This window comes from Asterias amurensis, chromosome 8 (genome assembly GCF_032118995.1).
Source record: "Asterias amurensis chromosome 8, ASM3211899v1".
Lineage (NCBI taxonomy): Eukaryota > Metazoa > Echinodermata > Asteroidea > Forcipulatida > Asteriidae > Asterias > Asterias amurensis.
The window spans coordinates 7,158,688-7,168,041 of NC_092655.1; the positions used below are offsets into that span (position 1 = coordinate 7,158,688).

Here is a 9,354-nt window from a genome sequence, read left to right on the forward strand (position 1 = left end):
TTTAAAGTGACTATTATTAACTTTAAAGGTTTTTTTTTTTAAAGCCATCGATTACTTTTTCTTATTAGGGTATTAAAGGTATTTTAATGGTGGTTATTTTAAATCAAAGATTTAGTATTAATTTCTTTCAAATTGAGTTTAAAGGGATTGAACTTATTTTTAAATATTGGAAGTGTTTATTTTAAGGTATTATAAAAAGGTAGGGTCTTTTTTGGTGGTTTAAAGGTGTGACAAAGGTTTAGTAATCATTTCTTACAATTTGAGTTTAAAGGGATGGAATTCTTTTTTAAATATTAAAATGGTTTATTTTACGGTACAATTTAAAGGTAGGGTCTTTTTTGGGTGGTTTGAAGGTGTGACAAAGGTTTAGTAATAATTTCTTTCAAATTGAGTTTAAAGGAGTGGAAATTTGTTTAAATATTAAAACGGTTTATTTTAAGGTACTATTTAAAGGTAAGGTCTTTTTGGGTGGCTTAAAGGTGTGATAAAGGTTTAGTAATAATTTCTGTCAAATTGAGTTTAAAGGTGTGGAACTTTTTTTATTAGTTATATTTATATGGTTTATTTTAAGGTATGATTTAAAGGTATAACATCACTGAATGGGACCAGTCCATTTGTAAGCGGGTGGATTTTTTCACTCAAGTTCTTTAAGTCTAGGATCAAATAACGGTAATAATTGTAACCATAATACATTACTTGTACAATAAAGCACGTAAAATAATGGAAGGAGAGAAATTTCTTGCTACATTTATAGAATAATTTTATTTGACAACTCCAAATAATAATATACAAACAATTAATATATTCACTTACGGCTAATACTTTCATAACTTTGAATCTTTAAGATTGATATTTTTACACTATTTTGCTCACTTTAATTTAAGACTTATTTCAATTGTCTTATTTGTTAATATATGAACTCTTTAAAGGCGCTGAACACAGTTGGTAATTAATCAAAATATATATTACCATAAAACCTTATTTGGTTACGAGCAACAGAGAGCTATTGGTAGTAATAAACACCCTGAAGTAACATAATCTTTGAGAAAGAGGTAATTTCTCATTCAAATAATAAAAAAAACCTCTGGGCAGAAGCCTCTTATAATCTGGAAGCACCATTTTGTTCATCAATGGTGGTTTTTTTTCATAATTTTCTTGCAAATTCAATAACCAATTGAATCAAAATATTCACAGGCTTGTTTTATGCATATGTTGGGATACACCAAGAAAGAATACTGGTCTTTGACAATTATCAAACGTGTTCAGTGCCTTTAAAATTATTTGCACTATGCAAGCAGTTTTGGTAATTAGATACATTTAATCAATAATCTCCAATTTCAAATACACACAATGTGTTCTTTGCTTGTAAATGGTGAGCTTAATTTTTACAATAAACATTTCTGAGAGGTAATATTGGCATTTATTTAACATCACTTAAACTGCATTAAAGGCAGTGGACACTATTGGTAATTACTCAAAATAATTTTTAGCATAAAACCTTACTTGGTGACGAGTAATGGGGAGAGGTTGATAGTATAAACCATTGTGAGAAATGGCTCCCTCTAAAGTGACATAGTTTTCGAGAAAGAAGTAATTTTCCATGAATTTGATTTCGAAACCTCAGATTTAGACTTTGAGGTCACGAAAATCAACCATCTAAACGCACACAGCTTCATGTGACAAGGGTGTTTTTCTTTTATATTATCTCGCAATTCCGACAGGCAATTGAGCTTAAGTTTCCACAGGTTTGTTATTTTATGCATATGTTGAGACACACCAAGTGAGAAGACTGGTCTTTGACAATTACCATTAGTGTCCAGTGTCTTTAAATCTTACAATTAAAGTCAAAAGTTGTTTATCCATGATTACTTGATGTTTTAAATGCCTGAACCACATTTTATGTTTCCACTTTAGAATGCTCTCTGGAGCCTTTAAGATTGTAGTGCTATTAAAAGTGACTGAAAACAAATTGACCTGGCCCTCCACTGGGGTGATATCAATTTACTCAAGAACCATAATGTTTACTTGATTTCTTAAAAGGAATGTTAAAGAATTGGTAAGAAAAACAAATTGAGAAGATCACAGATTTACATGAAACTTCCACGGTCTAATGATGATGATAGTAGAAAATATTCCTTTGAAATATTTCTGTCGGAAATGTCATATTTGATGAGAATTATAAAATCTAACTTCGCATTTAGTGTTTATCGGTTTTTCACTATTCTCTCGTGACCCAGATAGTCGATCAATCTCAAACTTCTACACGTTTGTCAGTTTATGTATATGGTGGATTACATAAAGTGCTTACACTGCCAGCAACTGTTTTGTCAGCAAAAACCAATTCTGTAATATTCCTTTAACTAAACTGTCTTAAATCTTACAAATAAAGTCAACAAGTTGTTTATCCACAATTACTTGATGTTTTAAATGCCTTAACAATATTTTATGTTTCCAATATAGATTGCTCCCCTAAAAACCCTAGAGCCTTTAAGGTTGTAGTGCTATGAAAAGCTACTGAAAACAAATTGACCTGGGCCCAATTTCATAGTGCTGCTTAGCGGCCGATTTTCAGCTTACTGTGTGATTTCCATTTCATAGCGCTGCTAACCATAACCACATGAAAAGCGTGCTTACCTTCTGGTGCTTACCCGACAAAGTTAAATGACGTCAGAATGCAAGTCCATGGGAAACGCGCAATATGGCCGCCCAATTTTTATGCTAGCCAGCCTGTGAAATACGCTTGTACCTTAGCAAAATTTTCTGTTACAATTAAGCAGCGCTATGAAGTTGCCCAGGCCCACCTCGACGGTGGTATCAATTTACTCAAGAACCATAAATGTTTACTTGACTTCTAAAATAAAGTTTGTTTTATTTACAAATTTTGATTTAAACTTGGCAAAAAAGCAATAAGTTACAGATGATCTTTTGTTCTTCAGCATTACATCTCAAAAATATTCATTACAAACTACATAATTAGTGTTACACAAAACTGTAATGTTTAATTTTACATTTCGATCTTCAACTACACAACTCATCCATATCTGTACCATACAACCAACTTTTATAATTCACCATATAGGTTTTATGCTTTAAGGAATGTGCTGAATTATCTATATCAATAAAGGGTGTTGTTAATCAAAAACATGTTTCCTATTTTTTAAATCTGTGATCAATCTGAAGGGACGAACCACTCAAAATGGGTTAGACTGGTGTCCGCATAAACTCCCCATCAATGTTGTGGCATGTGTGGTTTTCTGTTTGTATAAGTGCTGCAAAAACAGACCACTTTTTGTGGTTAGTGAAAAACACCCACAGGGATTTTACATATACCTGTGTTCTGTTGTTTGACACTTAGTGGGCACTGTTGCAGGTCTCGAGAATCGTCAGGTAGATATCATCTGCAAATGGCACACCTTCAAAATACAAACAAATAAAATCAGCAACACATTAGATCAAACAAAATCTGATTCTATCTAGTAATAATCCACAAAGGAAACTTACAGAGTAAATTTGTCATAATTTTGGGTTGAACAAGGACAAATTTGCTAGAGCCCAACTCAACAAAACCCAGTGCTCCACCAACTGATCAATCTAGTCCTATTTGGCTGTCTTCATAATCCAGACTACCAGTTTTGCTTGTACTAATCAGGCTTGCCAATTTGATACCGTGGAAATCATATATTCCAACGCCCTGAAATTGTCACTTGGTTGCCCTTCCTTAAGCCCAAACTCTTGAGTCTTGCACTGCCACTTCCAGAATGTTAAATTTGTAATACATGTAAGTTTGGGTTGAACAGAGACAAATTGACTAGAGCGGAATTAAAAGCCCTGTGTTGGTTGTCTCCACACACTCCAGACTACCAATTGAGTTCGTACTAATCAGACTTGCCAATGTTTTTGATACAGTGGAAATCATAAATTCAAATGCTCTGAAATCCTTTCTTTGTCCCTCAGTTACCCTTCCCCAACCCCAACTCTGTGAGTCTAGCACTGCCACTTCCAGTCGGTTAGAGGCAGTGGACATTATTAGTAATTACTCAAAATAATTATTAGCATAAAACCTTACTTGGTGACGAGTAATGGGGGAAGGTTAGTGGTATAAAATATTGTGAGAAACGGCTCCCTCTGAAGTGACATAGTTTTTGAGAAAGAAGTAATTTTCCAAGAATTTGATTTTGAGACCTCAGATTTAGAGTGTGAGGTCTCAAAATCAACCATCTAAAAGCACACAACTTCTTGTGACAAGGATGTTTTTTCTTTCATTATTATTTTGCAACTTCGACTACCAATTGAGCTCAAATTTTCACAGGTTTGTAATTTTATGCATATGTTGAGATACACCAAATGAGAAGACTGGTCTTTGACAATTACCAATAGTGTCCAGTGTCTTTAAACTACCAAGGGGAAACAAAGAAATTTTTTTGAATCAAGGAAACTAGGGAAAATTTATGAGGAACTAACAACTGCTTCAATGTTCAGGAGTTTGCCTTACCTTTTATCAAGGAGAGAGTAGTTTATTTTCCAGACTCGTTGTACATGAGGAAGCTCATCAACTGCAGGTCTCAGACCCCTCCTTGGTTGTTGATGAGTAGATCTCTTTGGAGAAGACAACCATCACTGTGTCATGCAAACAAAGAACACAATCATGTTTAAGTACGCTAATTAATGAATAATTAATGAATACTGGAACACAGGTGTAATTTGAGATTATCCTTTTCCTGTTCATTAATCAATGGTCACACTAACCATTAATTCTTTGAACAGATCAGTGTGAGGGTTAAAACAAAAATGATATGGTTTATTTGAGATATAATATTCACATGAAACAACCAATATCAATTTCTTTACATCCAATATACATATGTATATATTGGATGTAAAGAAATTGATCTAGGGAAAGGGGAGAACAGAATATTGAATTCAAGGAGTATTCACCAAGCTATCACTGTGTCCTTGTTTATGCCCACAGCAAGATAGATTAGTGTTTAATGAGGGGAAGTCAACCTAATAGATGGTTAATTGTACTGTTTAGCACACTGTGGATATAAATCAAAGTTTATGCTTAGAGTAGAGCCTAGTAACCCTCATGAGACCATGGAGTGGGGAAGTGGGAAATGACATTCCAGAGAATTATTCACCAATCAAAGAGGTCTGGGCTTGAATGGAAATCAGAGTGAAAATCATGGAGGCCAGTCATTGGTCTGGAGACTCTTGTTTTCATCTAGGTCTATTAAGAGAATTGCAATTCCCTTAAAATCAATGGACACAATTGGTTATTACTAAAAAATAATTATTGGCATAAAACCTTGCTTGGTAACGAGTAATGGGGAGCTGTTGGTAGTATAAAACATTGTGAGAAACAGCTCCCTCTGAAGTAACGTAATTTCTAGAAAGAAGTAACTTTCCATGAATTTGATTTTGAGACCTCAGAATTAGATTTTGAAAGCACACAACTTCATGTGACAAGGGTGTTTTCTTTTATTATTATCTCGCAAATTCGACGACCAATTGAGCTCAAATTTCCACAGGTTTGTATGTTATGCATATGTTGAGATCAACCAAGTGAGAAAACATGTCTTTGAAAATTAACAATAGTGTTTAGTGTCTTTAAGGCATGGGTGAAAGAGAAATATTTCTTTGAATTAAATCCAAATCCTGCTCTTCATTGAGATTTCACAGTTGTTTCAAATTAGAGATTTTTCATACCAGGAAAAGATATATACTTCAAATCATGCCCAAAGCCTGTTATTATCAAAATATCCAAAATCATCTCTCTATACATTTCAAATTGATGCTTTTTCATAAATTTACCTGTCGATGTGGAAGACATCGTTGAGTCCTTAGCTGGGCTGTATTCACATCAAGCATCTACTTCTGGAGAGGTAGACTTCATATGACAATGGTGTGTCTGTAGCTAGCCTAAATGGGAATAAAATATAAACAATATTTTGTGAAAGGGAAACTACTGATTAGGTTCATAAAGTGTTTGAAAAAAAGAGAACAACAAAGCTTGAGGATTTTTCAAAAGGGAAACATTATGTGAGCTTTCAAAGCACTGATGGGGGAAGCAAAGCATACCAGAAATAATAATATATAACATATATATAAAGCGCATTTCACAATAACCGTCTCAATGCGCTTTACAATAGTCCCCTGGTCATTGGTCCAATAGCATCACCTTTAGAAACACAGATGCAAGCCCCCCTTTCACTGCGAGTGTTCTTTGTTCTTTTACACGTGTTACAAACAAACAATGTATGCTCTCTGCACCTTCCAGAGGGTGAAACAGATGTGTCCTTCTCTTCAAAAGGACACAAGTGCAACAACAACACCCAGTGGTAAATAGTTAAAATCAACATTGAATGTTAAAAAATTCTCTCAAGTTGAAGGCAGTGGACACTATTGGTAATTACTCAAAATAATTATTAGCATAAAACCCTCTAGAAATTTATGTCTCGACATGATGCATCTGAAAGCACACAACTTCGTGTAACAAGGGTATTTTTTCTTTCATTATTATCTCCCAACTTCGATGACCAATTGAGCTCATTCACAGGTTTGTTATTTTATGCATATGTACACCAAGTGAGAAGACTGGTCTTTGACAAATACTAATAGTGTCCCGTGACTTTAAAGGTTTATAAATTTACCTGTCAATGGAGAAGACATCATTGAATCTTGAAGATGGGCTGTATTCCAGTCATGTATCTTCTTCTGTAGAGGTAGACTTCATCTGTCAATAGAGTGTCTGCAGATGGGAACAAAATATAAGCAACATTCTGTGAAATGTGAAAGGGGTGTGTTGTTTTTCTTTAGTTGCAGAAACAAAAGAGAGCACCATAAAGGGAATCTCAAAACACTTGCTTAACAGCTTGTGGTACAAAACACTACATGTTTCAAAGATCAATCATTTTCAATCATTTCCCCCTGGGGGTGTGTAAATTGTTTTGTGGGGTTTCAGTGACGATACCACTCTATTGGGGGTGAATCTCTGTGTACTTTAACATTGGTGCAGGTTTTCTATAACATTTTACAATTACAATTTAATGTACAATTTGTAATGAAAAAAGGAAATCTACCAATTTCCTGGCGATCGTTTTTCCTATCCTCAATTTTATACCTTTGTACCACAACTAATTAATATGAGAAATTGACAAGCTATTACTATTGTGTCGCGGGATGGCTAAGTGGTTAAGACCACCGAGTTCAAACTCTGGTGTTTCTGATCAGCAGAGTGTGGGTTCGAATCCCTAGCTGTGAAACTTGTGTCCTTAAGCAAGACACAATTGCTTCGTCCATCGGATGGGACGTAAAGCCGTTGGTCCCATGTGTTGTAACGCCTGAAAAGAACCCAGTGCACTTATTAAAAAGAGAAGGGGTTCGCCCCGGTCTTCCTGTGGTTGCTGTATGCGCCATAGCACCTTGTAAACCCTGATTAAGTTGCTAAATAATTGGGTCTCAGAATTCATCACTGCAATCTTTCTGAAAGTTTGTATATACTGGACGCCTTGAGTACCTTGTTTGGTAGATATGTGCGCTATATAAGACTTTGATATTGTTATTATTTGACATGGGAGGTAAAGCTTACAGCCAAGGTTTAGCAAATTCAAGATTAATTAAAATTCCACATTTTCTCAGAAGGGATACAGAATTTCTGGTAAAAAAAATAACTTGAGCATTTATGTCTTTGTTTCATTGTGACAAGCAGTCTAAAACATAGCAATAATTATTTCAAAATATTTCAGAATGACCAGCGATAAGAAGTTGAATCCGGGAATAAACCTAGTTGGTCGTGTTACATATTTTCCTCAGAGACTATTATCATTAAACTGGATGTCCATTATCTCTTGATGTATCTCAAAGTGGTTGTTCATAAATTTACCTTCAGTTGGTGCAGTCATCATTGAATCTTGAAGCTGGGCTGTATCCCCATCATGCATCTACTTCTGAAGATTCGACAGTCAATGGTGTGTTTGCAGCTAGCCTAAATGTAAACACAATAAAACAAATTATATGAAAGGGAATATCTACCATCGAGGTCTTCAAGGTGCTTGAACAAAGAGCAAAACCTGTGACAGGTTTGCAAGTAACTTGAGACAGATTTCTTTACATTTCATTTTTAGCCAGGGCTAAGGTCTTTAGTTATAAATGTATTGGTTTGCATATGGTTCTTCTGATTCGGAATAGAATAAACCTAACAAAATCTGGTCAACGGGTGTGATACTATTCTAAAACTTCAAAGCAACTTCAAGTTTGTTTTTTTGCAGATGGAAACTTGATGAATATTACGAGGCGTCGACTTTTGTTTAGATAAACTGATCGACTTTTGTTGATGAGATTGAACAAAAATATATAAGTTGAAGCGAGTGATCCGGAACCAGTGACTGTTATTAATATTTATTGTAAATTTTTATGGACATGAACAATGCATAATATATGCCCAAATTTCAGCTTCTTAAACTGGGTAAAACAAATATTAACAAGAAACAATTGGAAATCTGTTCGCAATGTAGAGAAGCTTTATACCCAGGACGTCAGTGCAGTGCAACGGAGGCTTGTGTGTCCTACTACCAACCAAGTACCGGGGTTCGGACGCACTTCCCCCGGCAGCGTGCTCCCCGGCTACCCGCTCCACAAGTTCGGAGTTGAAATTTGACATCGGTCGGGGGTCAAAGTTACCCCTCACGTATCTTCAAATTCTTAGTAAGAAAACTTATAACATCAAACCAGCATTATCACAACCAAATAAGCAACTCACCATTACAGTTTTGTGGACGTTGTGTCCTCAGAATTCGGTAAAAACTTGAATTGTTTGAGAACAAGCCACAGCAACTCTGAAGCAGTCAGTATGTCTTTAAAAATGGCGGCTAGCCTTGTGTCATGTGATCTTGCAAGGGGCCGGGCTTTCACAAACAAACAACAAATTTGCATAACAAAGCAAAGGTGTTCTCATTGGACAACACATTATATGTCACCTCATCCTCAGTTTAGGGTTTTTAGTTTTTATCAGGGACGGGGGGATGTCGGATCTAGAGTATGCTATCTCGCATTCATAAAATTTTCAGACAGTTTCGCTATTCCTATTGGTGGAGAGCGTGTCACGTGGGTGTGTATAAACCTTTGTTTATGACCAGTAAAAAGTGTGGAAACATGGGCGTCACACGCGAGCTTGCACCTGTGATTGTAAAACAATTTCTTCATTCCTATTGGTCGAGAGCAACGGCCGGGACATCACGCGATACGCGCGACTCGCACATCATTCCCTTATAAGGAGTTGTTTACCCGATCGGGCCGAGGGCCTTACCATTTCATAGCTGGAGGGGTGTTGTGTTGAAAGAAATCATTGAAAAATTA

At 35.5% G+C, this 9,354-nt stretch overlaps 1 long non-coding RNA gene across 1 annotated transcript; it reads right to left on the reverse strand.

Moving 5' to 3' along the window:
• Nucleotides 1-238: 238 nt before the first annotated feature.
• LOC139940687 (uncharacterized) lies at nucleotides 239-8,847 on the reverse strand. Its single transcript, XR_011786492.1, has 6 exons — nucleotides 8,759-8,847; nucleotides 7,883-7,984; nucleotides 6,651-6,748; nucleotides 5,812-5,919; nucleotides 4,493-4,617; nucleotides 239-3,413 (listed from the first exon to the last, which is right to left on the reverse strand). It is a non-coding gene; the product is annotated as an uncharacterized lncRNA (long non-coding RNA).
• Between the last annotated feature and the right edge of the window lie 507 nt (nucleotides 8,848-9,354).